At 43.6% G+C, this 18,539-nt stretch overlaps 1 protein-coding gene across 6 annotated transcripts in view; it reads right to left on the bottom strand.

Annotated features, from left to right (window-relative positions):
* Positions 1-18,539, bottom strand: part of LOC132870978 (zinc finger protein 501-like) — an 88,136-nt gene that overhangs the window by 15,391 nt on the left and 54,206 nt on the right. The window lies entirely within an intron of this gene.

Genomic DNA, 18,539 nt, shown 5'->3' with positions numbered 1-18,539 from the left:
GAGGACCGAAAGTAAATGAAAATGTGAACAAACCTTAGCTGTAATAAGATGGCGACCACCGGCTCCAGGGACGACCTACTGATGTAGGCATGCTACCCAGCCTGACAAAATATTTGTAGGCATCCAAACTCTTATACTCTTTCAGATCAATACCTGTGTATGGCGATGGGTTTTTAACGACATAGGTATACAGATCATGTGGGCCGAAGTCAGGTAAAGACGAGGGCTTCGTGTACTTCCGTACGTCAGTTAACAATCCTGGTGGAAGCAGGTAAACGTCGTTCTCTAAGCCTGCTAACCTCAATTTTTGCAAATACTTCTCCCTCTGCTCACCCTGTAAATGCCCTACGTCGCTGGATCGTGAAGGCGTTTTCTGCATCTCGCTCCTTTTTCTTATGTTTTTCGTTTGTTGCCTTCCTCGCATTCAAACTGATTCGAGCCGTGACGTCCAAAATGGCAGCCTAACGATGCATCACATGACTTGGTCACGTGGGTGAAAAACCTCAATAGTCAAACAATCACAACATGTGGTTGATACTTTCATGCTCGAATTGGCCTTATCAGTCATCTTTGGACAGTCATCTTAATCACCACTACTCCCAGGTCCACTCTGGCCTGGAGTGGTAGTACCTGTGAGGGCCCCAACTATGGGTTAAATAATAACCAATGGAATGCGTGGGGACGTAGAAATACTTGGGATGGTGTCTGAGTGTGCGGTAACCCCACTGGGAGTGAAGGACCCCTAGTTCTCGTCAGAACATTCTTCTCTGAGAGGGAAACTCGTAGAACCTCAGGTTTTTTCAGTTGGTTGCTGGTCGTCTCAACCTCTGTTGTGCTACTGGTGTCAAACTGAAAGTACTCAGAAGTGGGTTTAGTGATGTGCAACACTTTATCCACTCAACACAAACTCACGCACAGGAATTTCTTGGACTCTTGGGTTGGAACATTATATGGACTCACGATTAAGCCCTGCGGCGATAGAAGCGCAGTGAAGCATACAGGCCTAAACAAGCTGGGAGTATGTAATTGTGAACCTACACATAGGCGGCTTGGGATATTGGTCGCTTTGTCGCCAACTCATGGCAATGGCGTGATTCAGCAGCACCTCAAGCGACTTAGCAGCCCTCTTTAGGGATAGCCTGCTCACCTGCTGGTCAGAAGGGGACCTAGAAAAGGTGGTCCTAAAAAAGCTTGCCACAGCTGGCGGTTATTCACTGTGTGGGTGAAATACAAGCAATGAACAAACCACTGAGTTAAATCATTGACAACTACAAAAATGGAATCGATCAATCTATGGATAGCATGTTGGAATGTACGTACCCTGTTGAACTTACCGGGATCTCATCATCCTGAGCGTCGCACTGCACTTATATGTAGGGAATTGTCTCGATATGGTTTAGACATAGTTGCACTCTCAGAAACAAGATTCTCTGATGATGGCCAAGTAGTTGAACCAGAGTCAGGCTATACCATCTTCTACAAAGGCCGGCCGGCTAATTCGCGCCGGGAATCCGGTGTGGGGTTCGCTCTAAGGACACATCTAGTGGCAAATCTTGCAGACCTTCCATATGGTTTCTCCGACTGCATAACGACTCTGAGGTTGCAAGTTAAGTCAAAACAATTCAAGACAGTAGTCAGTGTATACGCACCGACTCTAGTTAGTCCCCAGGATGAAATAAACACCTTTTACAATGATCTGAGAACAGTTCTGAGAAATGTTGATAATGACAAACTTGCACTTCTGGGGGACTTCAATGCCCGTGTTGGATGTGACCATGAACTTTGGAGTAGCATAGGTAGACATGGGATGGGAATGTATAATGCTAATGGCCTACTCTTTTTGCAGCTTTGCCAGGAGTTTGATTTAGTGATAACCAATACTTGGTTCGGGCAGAAAGACAAATATAAAGCTACTTGGAAACGTTCTCGACTACATAATTGTTCGCAGAAAAAACGTGTGATGTAACTTCTACTCGATGCATGCGAGGGGCTGATTGCTGGACAGACCACAGACTCACGCGTGCCTGTATGGCTATCACAGTCCATAAGATCCAAAGGTGTCGTTGTGCAAAGTCACTTAAGCACATTGACATATCCAAACTAAAAGATCCCTGGGAAGCTCATAGAATACCAAGAAGCAGTGCGATCAATTAACCTAAACAAGGATGACGTATGTGCGAGTTTTAGCAAACAGCTCTATGATGCCGGTTCTTCAGTGTTAGGATTTGTTAAAAGGAAACAAGAGGACTGGTTCCAAGAAAACACTGGGCTAGCATCAAGGTTACTTGAAGAAAAAAAAGTGGCGTATGACGAGCTTTTGTCTTGTTATGCGCCAGAGCGTGAACGAGATAAGCTTGAGAAGGATTTTAAGGAATGCAAGGCCAAGGTCCAACAAGAGCTGAGAACAGCGAAGGATACATGGTGGCGGGATAAAGCTCACGAAATGCAGGCATCTGCTGACAAACGGGACTCGAAGTCTTTGTACCATTAACTGCGTGCAGTCTATGGCCCACCATCATCAGTGTTTGTACCTCTTCGTGCGAAGACTGGAAATGTGCTGCTGTGTAAGCCAGACGAAATCAAGGCAAGATGAAGACAGCACTTCAGTGATGTCTTAAATCGCGAGTCTGTTGTCAATCCTGCTATCATTGAGAAACTTGCACAAGCACCTCACCAGCTTGATGATCCACCCACAAATGATGAAATAATGGCCACTGTAAAGTTGATGGATTCCAGAAAAGCACCTGGGAATGATGGAATTACCTGCTGAACTACTTCAGCAAGGAGGCGACGTAATCTCTAGTCATTTCATGATATGTGGGTGAGAGGTGCAACTCCACAGCTATGGAGAGACGCTAGTCTGGCTAACGCGACTTCAAAGCTCTGCGAGCATTTGGTCTGGCAAAGCTATTAAGCCCAACCATTTCCCAAAGTGCGTGGTTGACCCGCCTCCCTGAAATGCCTCAGTTTGCTACTGGTCGAAGCCAGAAAAGGCTGTGACGAAGCTTAAACCAAATCACATCACTCTTTCCTCTGACGTATGTGACGCGACGGGGCTAACTGGTAGATTAAACTCTTACCGAAGCTAGTCGGGAGCAAGGCGAAAATGTCCTTCCTTTCAATAAATACCTCCAGGGCTGCTCCGTTTTCAAGGAGAACTTCCCGTTGAATGCTTTCAATACAGCATCTACCGCTGTGTCAAAGGCTTGCTGCTGCTCCATGTTCATAATGTTTCTAGTGAATGAAGCACTTCCGGCATAGATTCTGTAAACAATCTATGGCTTCCGGTCGCAGTTCTACTACGTCAGTGCCTTGAACACGCCTCTACCCAGGGCCGTTGGAGATGCTCAAAGTTGACTGGCTCCCGATTTTTCGGGAGCTTGGAAGAGCTGTAGATAGCTTGCCTTGCCAGACTAAGCTCGCAACAGGCCCTCGTGTTGTGTCACACTTAGGATGGGCGGGCCCAGGCTAGAGAGATGCCATTCTCGTTTCACTTTATAAGAAGGGACCCAAAGATGTGTATGTGACAACTATCATGGGATCTCTCTACTGTCAGTTGTTGGAAAAGTGTTTGCCAGGGTACTGCTGCATCGGTTGCTGGATCATGTTGCGCCAAACATTCTGCCTGAGTCGCAATGTGGCTTCAGGCCGAATCGAGGAACAACCGGCATGATCTTCACACCGCGACAGGTAGGTTCAAGAGAAGTGTAGACAGCAACAACTGGATTTATATCAGTGTTTCATCAACCTCACAAAGGCTTTTGACACTGTGCATAGGCCAACTCTTTGGGGTATTCTTCTTAAGCTTGGGTGTCCAGAGAAGTTCACCGGGCTCGTTCAATCTCTTCATGACAATATGAAAGCGTGGGTCTGTGTCAAAAGTGAGCTCTTAGAACCTATCCCAGTCGAATCTGGAGTGAAACAAGGTGATATTCTGGCACCTACGCCATTTGATATCTTTTTTGCCATCGTGATTATGCAGGCTTTTTCACAAAGCGATGCTGGCATACACACTCGATATCCCACAACAGGAAGGCTTTTCAACATCCGTCGATTTGCTGCTGTAACTAAGACGTCTGTGGCTCTGATTCGTGATCATCTTTATGCTGACGATTGTGACCTTGTTACCTACAGTGAGAGAGATTTGCAGCTCCTTATGGACTGCTTTTCAACCACCTGTGATGAATACAGACTTACCATCAGTCTCAAGAAAACAGTCATTATGCTGCAACCAGCAACAGGCAAGCCATGCACCCCGCCATCGATATTCGTCAAGGGTAAACAACTAGAAGTCGTGGACACGTTTGTGTACCTCGGTAGCACATTATCTAGATCCAACACACTTGACAAAGAGATCTCTTATAGACTCTCGAAGGCATGCGATGCATTTGGTAAACTGGAATCAAGGCTCTGGTCACAATCAGACATCAAAGCAGCAACAAAAGTCAGTCAATGTGTGTCATGCACGTGTTCACAACCATGCTGTACGGCTGTGAGACATGGACAACTTACAGCAGGCATATGGGACATTCCACCGAATGGGTGCCATTTGCTTGTTGTACCACTCCCAAATTAAACTTAATTTGTTCTCTCTTTTCAATACTAATTATAATAACACACATATTTAACTATTCAAAACGTGTATTGGTCAACCTCAGGCTACATTACAAGGTTTGGAAGTCAAAGATGGCTGCATTTTTTCAGTCCTGTTAGCAAAACTCTGAAAGGAACAGGACTGAGTTTTTAGCCTCAGATTAGCTAATACATGGAATTAAGCCACATGGCATCATTGTTAATAGCATGACCACACTTAGCACATTCTAGTGATTTACCAAAAATCTGTATTTTTAAAATAAACAAATATCTAAGAAATAATTTAAGTAACAGGACAGTATGTTGACATTGACCTTATCAGTCAAAGTTAAAAAAATCATCAAATATACAGAAAAGTAAACGAGAGAACTAACTTGTGGTCTTCCCATGACCTTCAGAAGACACAACTGATGTAACTTCCTGTTGAGCATGTGATTTATGGAATGTTCCAAATTTGTCAGCTGAGGTAATATGTTTGGGTAACAGGACTGAGTGAAAACCCAAGGACACGACTAAAATGTGTATTTTAACTAAGATATTGTGGATTTCTTATGAAAAAAATATATTTAAACCATGGATAGGATATGGAGTCACACAACAGTGCAAAAGAAATACTGTTTCTGAAGGATTTTAATAATAATATTTCATAGTTAAGTCGAAAGTTAGAGTGCGGGGACAGGTAACACATGCTATTTTTCAGTGTTTTAGGTAGTTTTTATAAATGCTTACAATTATATATCTTAAATTTGAAATCAGATCACTGTGCAGGACATTGTGTAAGAAGGAAATGTATTTTAAAGTACGTTTTTATGTGCATTTATACATATAATTTTCGAGGGACAGAAATGGCACCGATTCGGTGGAATGGCTCATATACAATGTCTTGAGCGTTTTCATCAGCGTTTCTGCATCATATTATAAAGATCTCATGGCTCTCTCATGTGCCTGATAGAAGAGTGCTGCAGTTGGCGAATACAACAAGTATTGAGTCCATGGTTATGAAACATCAACTTAGATGGTCTGGTCACCTTGTCTGCCTAGAAGACACTTGCATGCCTAAGCAGGTTATGTTTCGTAAGTTAGCACAAGGAAAACAACCGCAGTGCAAGCCCCGCAAGCGCTTTAAAAACAGACAGACAATCTCAAAGACACACTCAAAAAGACACATATCGATGTAGACACCTGGGAAGACCTTGCATCAGATCGGCAGGTGTGGAGAAATCTGACTGCTACTGGTGTCAAAGATTCCGAGGACAACAGAGTAGAGTATGCACAACAAAAACGTGCAGGCAGATATATGAGAGATGTCACCCCTCTCCCAGAGCGAGGCTCAAAGGAGTCTCTTACGTGTCATCAATGTGGCCACATCTGCTTCTCAAAAGCAGGTCTTCTCATCGACAAACTGAGTCATCGGGAGGTCAATTACCAATATGACATCCCCGATGATGATACTGTAAATGCACGATCTGCCATAAAGTGTGTCGATCAGCCAGCGGACTCCAGCGCCATCAAAGTCAACATCCAGAAAGGCAAGCTGCTGCAGGAAGATTGACATGTCAGTAATGTGGAAAGAACTGCAAGACTCTTGTAGGTCTCAAAAACCATGGGAGGTATCATCAGCAACAAGAAAATCTTTCAGATGATTATATAACACACACACACACACACACACACACACACATACACACACGCGTTGTTGATTGCTGCCTCCTGTCAAATCATTGCACTCTCAGTCCTCAATTCTTCCTCAATTTCTTCATCTTGCCTCCGTCCCTATGCTCTCAAGTGTGAATTTAATCCAGCAGCAGACTTGCAAGGCTTCATACGTACATGGCAGATAAAAAGTGGTGTCTTCACAGGATTGATTAGATCTGCCTGTGGAATCTCATTCTTGTGCATTTTTGTCACGGAGTGAGCCGTGACGCTCGCGCGCACACACCTTCACACACACACACACACCTTCACACACACACACCTCTCACGCAAGCGCACAGGCAGCAATCTGCTGGCAACGTTCAAACATCTTGGTTGACCTGTCGCTGTGAGTTGCACTTCATTTCCATTACTGTTTTCTGTATGGGTATTACTGGTTTTCAAGCATTTCATACTCCACCGTTGGCCATAGTTTCTAATGAGAGCAGCATTTGTTACGAGTGCAGGGAAAGGCCTACCGGCATTCTAGTAACATTTGTTTGGCTCCACTCATATGTAAAACGCATCACACATTTCTAAGCATTTTCATCTCCCATCTGTTAAGCATTGTCTATGGTCTAGGAAACACACGTACAAACCGGTTATTTCTAACGTCAAGTTTATTTATTTCTAGCAATTTTATAACAAAACAGTTTTCAGTAACTCATCACACGAACTCAACATACTTCCTGTTTGTTGTGAGAAACCGAGGGACTGTACCATTGGCTTGTTATGGAGGAGTTTCGCGGGTGTTTGATACAGCGGACTATTTTAATGGGGGTGTTTTACTGGTGTTGGAGAAACCTGTATTTTACTATGCACTGAAGGGTTTTTGGTTAATGAAAATTATTTTGGATGTTTGTATATTTTGTGTTTGTTTCTTTAAATTGTTATTTTGTATTTAGGATGTTATTTAGTTGACTGATTAATTTTGCAATTTGGGCTCAACTGTGGGAGGGGCTGTGGGTATGCAAGTTCTGCAGTAGCTCCAGAGCCTCAGTTGTGGTTGGAACGTCTTGTTTGAAGGTACTGTGGTTTGGCTGACTAATAGTTTTGTTCAGGATCTTTTTGATTTAGTCTGGCAAACTTGAAGCCTCTATTTTTGTGTTTTCTCATTTTGTTTGTATAGTTTTCTTTTTGACAATTTGAACTGTTGGTTGGTGCACTGTAAATATTTGCACTATTTTAAGAAAAGTTTTGAAAATAGAAGAAAAAGAATATATTTTTGGAGGAAGAAGTTTTCCGGCTCTCTGTCTGCTCCACCGCCGTCCATCCTTGCAACAATTTTCATATGCTGCTTTGCACACCTTGCTGCAAACAGTACAGGTGTTCTCGAGGCTTTGATTGCCATTTGATGCTTAACATTCGTCTCAAGCATTTTTGGTGAAATCTTTCAAGCCACTTCAAGTGACGGCAGAGTGTCGTCCAGGCTTCAGAGGAATACAATAAGGCAGTCAAGACACATGCTTGGTAAACTGTCACTTTGGGTTTTAATAGTTATTCCTCTATCTGACCACAAGTGCTTCTCTATCTTCCCAAAGGCAACAGAGGCTTTCTAGATCCATGCATGTATTTCAGCATCTAATGAACCGTCTCTCGATATGGTACTTCCGAGGTATACAAACGTATCTACAACACTCAATCTGGTGCCATTTACTGTGATGTTAGGTTCACTGTATGGTACACCAGGTGGCAGAGTGAAGCTAGCCTTGGTCTTGTTCAAACTGATGGTAAGACCAAATGCAGTGGCTGCTCCAGAAAACCTGCCCATAACAGTCTGCATGTCTTCCTCAGGGTTTGTAACGAAAACTGCGTCATCAGCATACAACAACTCACGGATTAGTGCATGAAAGGTCCTGGATCTTGTGTTAAATCTTCTGAGATTGAAGACTTTTCCAGTGGTCCTGAAATGGATACTTATGCCGATATTGCAGTCACCAAATGCATATACAAGTACAACAGCAAAGTAGATGGAGAATAGGGTTGGTGCTAGGATATCACTCTGTTTTACACCATTATCAACTGCAATTTCATCTGAAAGTGATCGGTTGAAGGGAACACATGCTTTCACATTGCGATGCAGCCCTTTTACCATGTTGACAAAAATGGGAGGGCATCCGAGCTTTCTGAGAATCTTTCACAAGGACTCGTGGTTCACAGTGTCAAAAGCCTTAGTTAAGTCCACAAAGACTTGATACAAGGGAACATGCTGCTCGATACACTTCTCCTGCAGTTGTCTGGCAGAGAAAGATCATGTCCATTGTTCCTCTTTCCGAATGAAAACCAGACTGTGACTCTTATCATGACTGGACACACATGATCTGTCATTCTGTTTAAAAGAAGTCTGGACAACACCTGTCCAACCGCTTCTAGAAGCATGATGCCACAATAATTATCACAGACTGACTTAGAGCCTTTACCTTTAAAACAGTAATACTAGTACATCAATCCAATCTTTAGATATCGGTGTACCTTCCCAACTTTTCTGGTTCAAGCTGTATACAATTGATTTAACTTTTTCACCTCCTTTTCTACTGGAATCCCATCTAAGCCAGGCGCTTTACCTGAATTTATTTGTTTGATGGCAAGGTCAGTCTCTTCCCATGTGGGAATCGCATCTAACTCCTGAATCATATCTTTCTGTGGTAAGTTGTCAATAGCTGTTTCATCAACAACTGATGGATTCAAGAATAAATCGCTGAAGTGCTCTGTCCAACAGCCCATGAGTCCCTCAGAGCCTTTGATTATGGTTAAGCCATCTTCTGATTTGACAGGAACAGTGGATGATGTCGGACCGAAGACCTGACGGAAAAGACCATGACGTTGCTTTGAGTCATGTTGGGCATATGCACGTTGAACTTTGGCAGAGATGTTACACCACCACCTGTTTTTCATGTCTCTCAAACCACGCTGCAGGTTTGCTTTGTGTTCTTTGAAAGACTTTACAACCTGAATACGATTGGCCAGGTTGGGGTCTAGAAAGGATTGGTGGAGAGAATGCTTCGAATATATAAATCACACACACACACACACAGTGAGACAATATATACACAGGCAAACAATCCAAAACAGCAGGCTCGATAAAAAACGAGAATACAGGCAAGAGAGTCGGTCAAGGCACAACCAGTACATCAAAGGCTAAGCGAGGGCATGAACGAGAAACAGCAAATCAAAACAACAGGTAGAAAGACTCAGTAATGTGTACATGCGTACCGTAATACTTCGCGATGCAAATGCATCAGCACAGTCCTTAAATAGGCAAACACATAGTTCCTTAAAGGAAAAGGCAACTTTTGTACAAAATCACCACAAATAAATAGATAAATATATAAAGTAATCGATCATGGAATTTATCGAGAAAGAACAGACCACATAACAGTATCTTTTAACTTTTAATAATATGGGCTTGCACTGAGCTCAGTGAAGATGCATTCCGCCATATTGATCTACTGCGTGATGTCATGCGGCCCACCACTGAAAAGAACTCTTCAGTGCTTCATGGTAATAAGGTAAAAAACCAGTACAATCGCTTCTTCAAAGTTTCACCAAATGGTTTTATTTATGCAACTTAAAGCTCATAATACTGTATAACTTTGGTTGAGTAAAAACACGGAGCAAAAACATGGCTGAATCCTGAATGACTCCTATTTGGATTTGTCCTACCAAGCCGACTGCGCATGCGTGAAGCGGCTTGGCTCGGTTTTCCCTTTCGGGCGCTCTCGTTTTCTGTTAGAATCTGGTAAAGAAAAAAATAAATAAATATTATTTACCAGCTTACCGGGTCCATGAACATAAATCTGACAGCTGACAAGGCCGGGATATAAACGAATCGAATACAAGCCACCCGCCGGGACTCCTAATCACAGTGATCTGTTTGTAAACACTGTTTTCATGGGCCCAGTGACGTCACAGATCAGAGGGAGGCGCATTAACGAAAGATTCTGATTGGTTTATAGTTGCCCACAATCTCAAAATGGCTGCCTCCTCCAACTTCGACTCCTCCATGTCAATTCATGATTTCAAAGTTAAAAATATTTTTTCATGTTCGATATATAATGGAAATAATTAACAGAATTGATTACGTACATGTTTTTCTCCTATTACACACCTGGTTTTGTACAAAAGTTGCCTTTTCCTTTAACTTGAGCTCAGGTGCACCTTGTTCACGGCACGCGTGCTGGAGTCCACTCGGCGCAGGCACAGCCCGAGGCGCACCTTCAGGTGCACACGCCACAGCACGCAGGACTGACACTTCATCACTGATGAAACTGGCAAATCTCAAAATTAATCTAAATTGGAATGATATGGCGATCTGGCCGCTGTGTAAACAGTTTTCAAAATGGCGGCGCCGACACTTCACGTTTCAAGTCTCGCACAAGTCTCATGAAGATCACGCGGATAAGCTACGCCTGCCATGGACGATACAAACTACATTCAACATGGCGAAAAAACAAAAAGCCTGATAAGTGTAATATAATATGCCAATACAAGTCACGATATAAGGTTAATAAAACCGAAAACATAATTGAATAAACACGCTAATTAAGAAATAAATCAAGTTTAAAAATGACTTCAGTTCCCCTTTAAGAGGGGCTGTTGCAACAGGGGTAATTGCCAGATAACCCCCCCCCGCAACTGGCCTGCAATGCTATTTTCGAGGACCAGAATGAAGAGCTTAAGATGGGCATTAAAACATAGCTATAGACTAGGCTGTTACTGCTCACGGTTACCAGAGGACTAGCCCCCACTGTAACCCTAGCTGTATAGGCGAGAGGCCGAGGGCTACGGAAACGAAGATCAGTGCTGCCCAATTCGCCCGACTGCATGGCGTGGGAAGGACTTTAGAGATGGATTAGGCTGCATGTTCATTTGAAACTGTTGTGACTTGCCCAACCATAACTGACTGTCATATGTACCAGAGGTTTTCAAGCTTGTTGGGTCTGAAGCACATGAAAGGTCAAACCAGAACGTCAAGGCACACCAAATTCAAGTTGGTTATCGATTATGAAGAATGTCACACACATTATGATGGGCTATAATCGGGGTGGCCAACCCACGGCTCAGGAGCCGCATGCAGCTCTTGGCCAATAAGAATGCGGCTCTCCAACTTAAATAAAAAAATAATAATTTCATTTTTTGTGTCTCTTCCCTCTCCTTTTAATTATTGTTATGCTTGTGTGTATTGGGCTATTACTGCTTAAAAGAGCCACAAACATGCCACGGAGCCAATTATCTTGGGGTGGGGGTGGAAGGGGGAAACAATTCACAGGCTTTCCGATGTTTTCACGGCAAGCTGTGATTCATTCACAAAAATGGCTAAATGCAAAGCTAAACGCAAATATGAAGACGAGCACAGGACATTTCTCGAGGACTGGGAGGACGCTTCCTTTTTTGCTGAACGAAAAGGCAAGCCTTTCTGTCTGATATGTGATACGTCGTTAGCACATTTCAAAGCTTCAAATCTTCAATGCCATTTCAGCACGCTCCATTCAAACATGGACAAGGAATTCCCCCAAAGGTACTGAACTTCACAAGCACAAATTAAATATACTGAAAAGTCAAGCAAAAAAACAGACCCAGATGTTTCAACAATATGCCAAGCATGCTGAGACAGTGACTCTTGCGTCTTACAAAGTGGCATGGAACATTGCCCGTGCTAAAAAACCATATGACGAAGGAAATTTTATTGAACAGTGCCTCACTGACGTGATTGAAATCTTGGCTCCAGAAAATAAAAAACTGAAAGATTCAATCAAAGACCACCAACTGTCACGCCACACCGTTGAACACAGAATATCTGACAAATACGGCAATTGAATCAGAGTTACACTCTGATCTTCAAAAAGGTGCATATTTCAGTGTGGCATTGGATGAGTCTTGCGACATTCAAGACAAGCTGCAGTTGGCTATATTTGCACGGTCAGTGTCAGAAGATTGTGTGGTTAAAGAAGAACTCTTTGACATCATACCATTAAAAGGACAGAACCCATGACATTGATGTGAAAAAAAAAACGTCTGATGTTTTTGAGAAAGCCAATCTGCCATTACAGAAGCTAATTCCATAATTTCCGTCCATTTTCCGCGATCGCGGAAAATCATTGGCCCTATGCATTGCAAGTGTGACCTTTTTGCTGTGGCATCACCATTCATACCGATACAACCAGTGTGTTGATGCTTAAATTACTAAAGCACAAAATTGTTTTGAGCAAGTTCTTTATAGATCTAACCTCTTAATTTTGCTCTCAAAGTGCACCAGTTTGATACATTTAACTTTAAAATAAACAAAATTCTCTCAGGGGAGCATGCCCCCAGAGCGAGGGCCACTGACCATAGTTTCACAAAATCCTGAGGGAAACACTGTATAACTCCGTCTTTTTTTTTTTAAATAAATACTTTCAGTGGAGGGGCGGCACGGTGGTGTAGTGGTTAGCGCTGTCGCCTCACAGCAAGAAGATCTGGGTTCGAGCCCCGTGGCCAACGAGGGCCTTTCTGTGCGGAGTTTGCATGTTCTCCCCGTGTCCGCGTGGGTTTCCTCCGGGTGCTCCGGTTTCTCCCCCAGTCCAAAGACATGCAGGTTAGGTTAACTGGTGACTCCAAATTGACCGTAAGTGTGAATATGAGTATGAATGGTTGTCTGTATCTATGTGTCAGCCCTGTGATGACCTGGCGACTTGTCCAGGGTGTACCCCGCCTTTCACCCGTAGTCAGCTGGGATAGGCTCCAGCTTGCCTGCGACCCTGTAGAACAGGATAAAGCGGCTAGAGATAATGAGATGAGACTTTCAGTGGAACATCTACCTGTTCTTTTGCAAGTTAGGGTAGCTGTGAAAGAAATCCCTCTCAACTCAAAATGTAAAAGTAGGTGACCGTGACTGTGCGACATATCCTAGGACCATGTTGATGGGTAGTGAACTAATGTGGCGAGTGTTTGTGGAAGGAGGAATCATGAGACTGAGATCTCCACTTTTGAATATGAATATATATTTGTCATTGCACATTGTACAATGAAATTGGATGCCATCCTACCAACCATTGCAATATCTTCTTATATTAGATAAGAACTCAAACTTTAAAAAGACATACAAACAAGACCTTCATACTCCCTGCATTGCACAGTCCCTTTAAAACAAGAAGCATCTAGTGCAGTTCTGGCTCTTGGGTAGAAGCTGTTTTTCAGTCTATAGATGTCCCCCCCCTGCACTGTCGTCACATTTACGTTAGCAACCGTCGCTACCCTATACCTGGGGGACAAGTGAATTTTGTTTCCATACTGTTCACATACTAAAGCCAAGTGAAGATCTGTTGCTGTTGTCCAAAGAAAACTACAGCTAAAAAGCTCTGCTACCAGATTACTTGGATAATCTTGGTCAGAAAGAAGCAAAGGATTGATATCTATGGAAATTAGAGTTTATTAGTCGGTATGATCCATACAAAATTCCTCAAAACAACCGGAGTGATGGTGTAGATTTGTGGCCTAGCATTAGCTACATGTTGGAACATATTTTCTTTTCCCCCCCAAAGAGTCCCGACATGCAAGAACAGTTAAAATAACTACAAAAGCAAAAAAGCCACTCTTTATGTAAAGAAAGTTTTCCCGACATTAGCTTTTGGGAACAAAATGTTGCAAAAGCCAAAGTATTGACTCTCAGAGGACTCCTACCTGAACTGTGGGCTAGATGGTATTCCTGGCCCTCCATGTCTCAACAACCCCAAGGACATCTAGTTACAGAGCTATCTGCACTCCATAATTTATACATTGATACTTATTGATAAATCAGACACTTTCATGAAAAAGCTAAATCAAATGCGAGCAGAAAAAATAAAACGAGATTCCAAAGCAAACTCTTCCATACTCACTTCCGACTTTCTATTTTTTTTAAATACATTTTAAATTAAATCACGAATTTCTCTGGAGTTTTCAGGCTTAGCGCCTCTTGTCGTATTCTCTTTAACCACGCATTTCTTTGTTGTTCTTGAAGCATTTGCTTCTCTTTAACAGTTTTGTTGATGGCGGATAGATGGTAACACCTTTTATCTATTTCTATATTTTCATGATTTGAACAACCAAAAACAAAAAGGTAGTGTTAACTGCAAGGAGTCTATTTACCCATCTCTTAATTGACCTGCACTGTCTGCCCAAGGACAGCAGTTCAGAGAATGTCTGGGGTGGGCTGGATATTTTAATATACCCTGGGGTCTTTTGAGGCAGCAGGAACTGTAAGGCTCTTCCAGAGAACAGAAGGCATCCGATGATGATCTGGGCAGTGGTGACGACCCTCCGGAGCACTTTCCTCTCTGCCGCTATGCAGCTGGCAAAACCACACACTGATGCAGTATGCAAGTATGCTCTCTATGGAGTAACGGTAAAAGGAGACAAGCAGTTTTTTAGTGAGGTGGCCCTTCCAGAGGATCCTCAGGAAGTAAAGTCTCTGTTGTGCCTTCTTTATCACTTGTGTGGTGTTAGTGTTCCAGGTCAGGTCATCCTCAGGAACTGGAAGTATGAGACCCTCTCCACATATTCCCCGCTGATGAGAATAGGCTGAATGCTGGTTTTCTTTTTCCTGAAGTCTATGATCACCTCCTTGGTTTTGGTGGTGTTGAGGACCAGGTTGTTGTCTCTGCACCACCAGACAGCTACTCTACCTTGTCCCGATAATCGGACTCATTCACCCCAGAGATGAGCCCCACTATGGTAGTGTCATCCACAAATTTGATGATGCCATTACTGGAGTGGGTGGGGTGCAGTCGTAAGTGTAGAGGGTGAAGAGTAGGCAGGTAGGGGGCTCAGCACACAGCCCTGTGGGGAGCCAGTGCTGAGGCTGAGATGTGGGAGGCCTACTCTCACCCTCTGGGAGCGATCAGACAGGAAGTCCGTTATCCAGAGGCAGATAGATTGAGACAGTGCTAGGTTTGTTAGCTTGGACACCAGTCTGTGAGGGAGAATGGTGTTGAATGCTGAACTAAAATTCACAAAGAGCAGCCGAGCATAGCTCTCCTGCTTCTCAAGGTGAGTGAGGGCAGTGTGGAGAGTTGTGGCTATGGCACCCACTGGACCTGTTAGCTCTGTAAGCATACTGGTGTCTAACATGGGTGGGAGGTTTGCGATGACGTGAGTCCAGACCAGTTTTTCAAAGCACTTCATGATGACAGGAGTAAGTGCCACTGGACAGTAGTCATTCAGGCTGCTGGTGATGGTCTTTTTTTGGCAGTGCAACTATGGGAGAGGACGTCAGGCAGGGTGGGATGGTGGACTGTCACAGGGACTGGTTGACTTCATGCGATACCCTGTGGTCTTGTACATAACATGGTTCTAGAAGATGTTTTATTTTACTCCAAGATGAATGCCCATCAGAAATACTGGCCAGAGGTGATCAATTACTGCAGGAGTCCCAAAACAATAAGGACATAATATTTTTGATGGCCAGTTAATTGCCCAACTCAATGGAGCAGATTTAATTTTTTGTGCTTGGTACATTCTTAAGACACAACAGAATCACCTCAAGTGACCAAAATAGTTTGTCACAATGGGTAGTTCCCCCCCATACAGGTCAATACAGTTCTAAAACTACTTTTTACAACAGTTTAATTTATCAGTTATTTGCCCTCATTTCATTTTGATAAATGAGACTGTTGTAAAAAGTAGTTTTAGAACTGTGTTGAACTGTGTGAAGAAAAAAAAAAAAAACTACCCATTGTGACAAACTATTTTGGTCACTTGAGGTGATTCTGTTGAGTTTCAGGAATGTATCAAGCACAAAAAATTAAATCTGCTCCATTGATTTGGGCAATTAACTGGCCATCAAAAAAATTGTGTGTGTCGTATTGTTTGGGGATAACAAGTTGATAGTGGGAGAGGTATTCAATGAGTAGTGTAAAAATTGCCATTCCATTCAATGAGAAGAGTGAAAACCCCTCCCAATGCCAACTCAATCCCATCAGGTCAAATCACAATGGGTAACGCAATGTTTTTTCACACGTTCCAGCACAGTTCTAAAACAGCTTTTTACAACAGCTTCATTTATTGTTATTTGCCTTTATTTTGGTATTTGACTAGTGCATCTTGAAATTAGCTCTTGTACTAATTTACTCAGTTCAGACCCACAACCAACTCTGTTACTATGTTATACAATTACTCTAATTTTACTCCCACTCTAGCTCCAAATTTTACTTTCTAAACTCAAAATAGACCAAATTAACTATTACTGAGGAAAATACTTTTGACTCTGGAAAAATAACTCCGTCATTTTTACTGTGTATGCACTACAGCACATGCATATCAACCGATCTGCTCATCAGAAATGGAAGAAATATTTACACTTACTCCAGCTGATTTTCAGCTGGATCGAGTCAAAGTTAAAAATCCACACATCGGCCACACGCGACTGGCCGATGTGCGGCTTGGATGTATGGGCTTCGTCATGTTTCGCTCCTGCACTGACAAATTTTAATCGCAGATGAGAGATAGGCTGATGAAGGAGGAGGTAGGGCATTGATGGATGTCCGCCTGGTCTCCAGCATTGATGCAAGGCACTTCAGCACCTGGTCATGTCGCCAGGTGTAACGGCCCTGTTTCAGGCTTGTTTTGCATCACACCAGGATGCGCTTCAGGTTGGCCGGAGACTGACAGAGGAAGCATGTAGGGTCTTCTCCGTACCACTGGTTGAGGTTGATTGGAGATGGCAGGACATCATAGGTGGCTTGTATGACGAAGCTGCTTTGATGTGCTTCCATGTTCCACAGGTCCCTCCAAGAGAATTTTCTTTTCTCAACCCCTCCCATCACATCCACTGCCCCTGCTTTGCTTGAGAAGCAGCCTTTGTGCACCTCATTGCCTGTTCTTGGTAGCATACCTCCTCAACTACAAGACCTTGGTGCTGTGGTGTTGCTGCTTTGTGCCAGGATACATTACTTTCACCAAGCTCAAGGCCTCCTGTCCCTTGCTGCATATGACCAATGATGTCCTGATGCTTAAGGGATGGCTTTGCCTGCTGCGGAGCTAGTGAAGGGGTCCACTTTCTTCCAGTTTCCAGAATAGGAGCTGTTCAGGCAACATAAGGATCGTGGGATTCTGTCCGTCATTTCCAGCCTAACTTTGAAGCACTTGTATTCCTCTCAGAGTGGACACTGGAAGTTCAAGAATACCTTTCCCATACAGGCCTGTGCTGGTAATGCGCCTGGGGAGACCAAGCCATTTTTTCGCAAATGAACTAACCAGCCTCTCCAGTTTTTCAACCTTGGAGAGTAGGATATCATAGATGGTCAAGGGCCACAACAGCCAGGGGAGGAGACAGAACTGAAAGCACCAGAGCTTCAACCTGCCCAGTAGGAAGGACCTGTCAATGCTCTACAGGCCACTGATGGTATCCTACCTAATCTGGTCTGCTTGGGCTATATCTTTGAGGGTTGCGTCGCACCAGCGTCCAAAGCTCTTAACAGGTTTCTTTGCCACACGTATGGGCTGTATGGTATGGGCTCCTCACCAATGAAAAAGCGTTGCTCCAACAGCTTCCCTCTGACGACTGATATGCTCCTGGACTTGCTTGGATTTATTTTCATTCGAGCCCACTCGATGTTCTCTTAGAGCTTCTTCAGTAGTCGCCTAGTGCAGGGCTTGCTTGTTCTAAGTATGGTCATATCATCCATGTATGCCCTGATAGGAGGGAGTCAGAGACCAGGTTTGAGCTGCTCTCCTCCTACCACCCACCGAAAGGCCCGGATGATGACCTGCATGGCCATGGTGAAAGCCAGCAAGGAGATGGTGCATCCTGCCATGAGGCCAATTTCCAGACACTGCCATGCTGTAGTGAATTCATCAGTTGTAAGGCAAAACTGTATGCCCTGAAAATAGGATGAGACTAGGGCTGTGATGGGCTCTGGGACACTGAAGTAACTGAAAGCAGACCAAAGGAGATTGTGAGGGACTAAGCCAAAGGCAGTGACGAGGTCCAGGAATACAACATGGAGGTCTCTTCCATCTTTTTTGGTGGCTTGGATTTGATGCCAGATCATGTTTGCATGCTCCAAAAACACCCAGAGAAGCCTGGGATCCCCGCCTTCTAAGCAGACATGTCGACGTAGTAGTTCTTCTCAAGGTAGGCTGTCAGCCTGTGAGCCAAAATGCTGAAGAAAACCTTCTCTTCAAATGTTCAAAAGACTGATGTGGCAAAACTGGTTGATGATAGCAGAATCCTTCGCTTTGGAACTAGGACACCCCCTGCCCTCCTCCAGGCTGTGGGTATTGCTTGCTTCTGCCAC

The sequence above is a fragment of the Neoarius graeffei genome, chromosome 22 (genome assembly GCF_027579695.1).
Source record: "Neoarius graeffei isolate fNeoGra1 chromosome 22, fNeoGra1.pri, whole genome shotgun sequence".
NCBI classification, from domain to species: Eukaryota; Metazoa; Chordata; class Actinopteri; order Siluriformes; family Ariidae; genus Neoarius; species Neoarius graeffei.
This window is presented reverse-complemented; position numbering and strand designations above follow the sequence as displayed.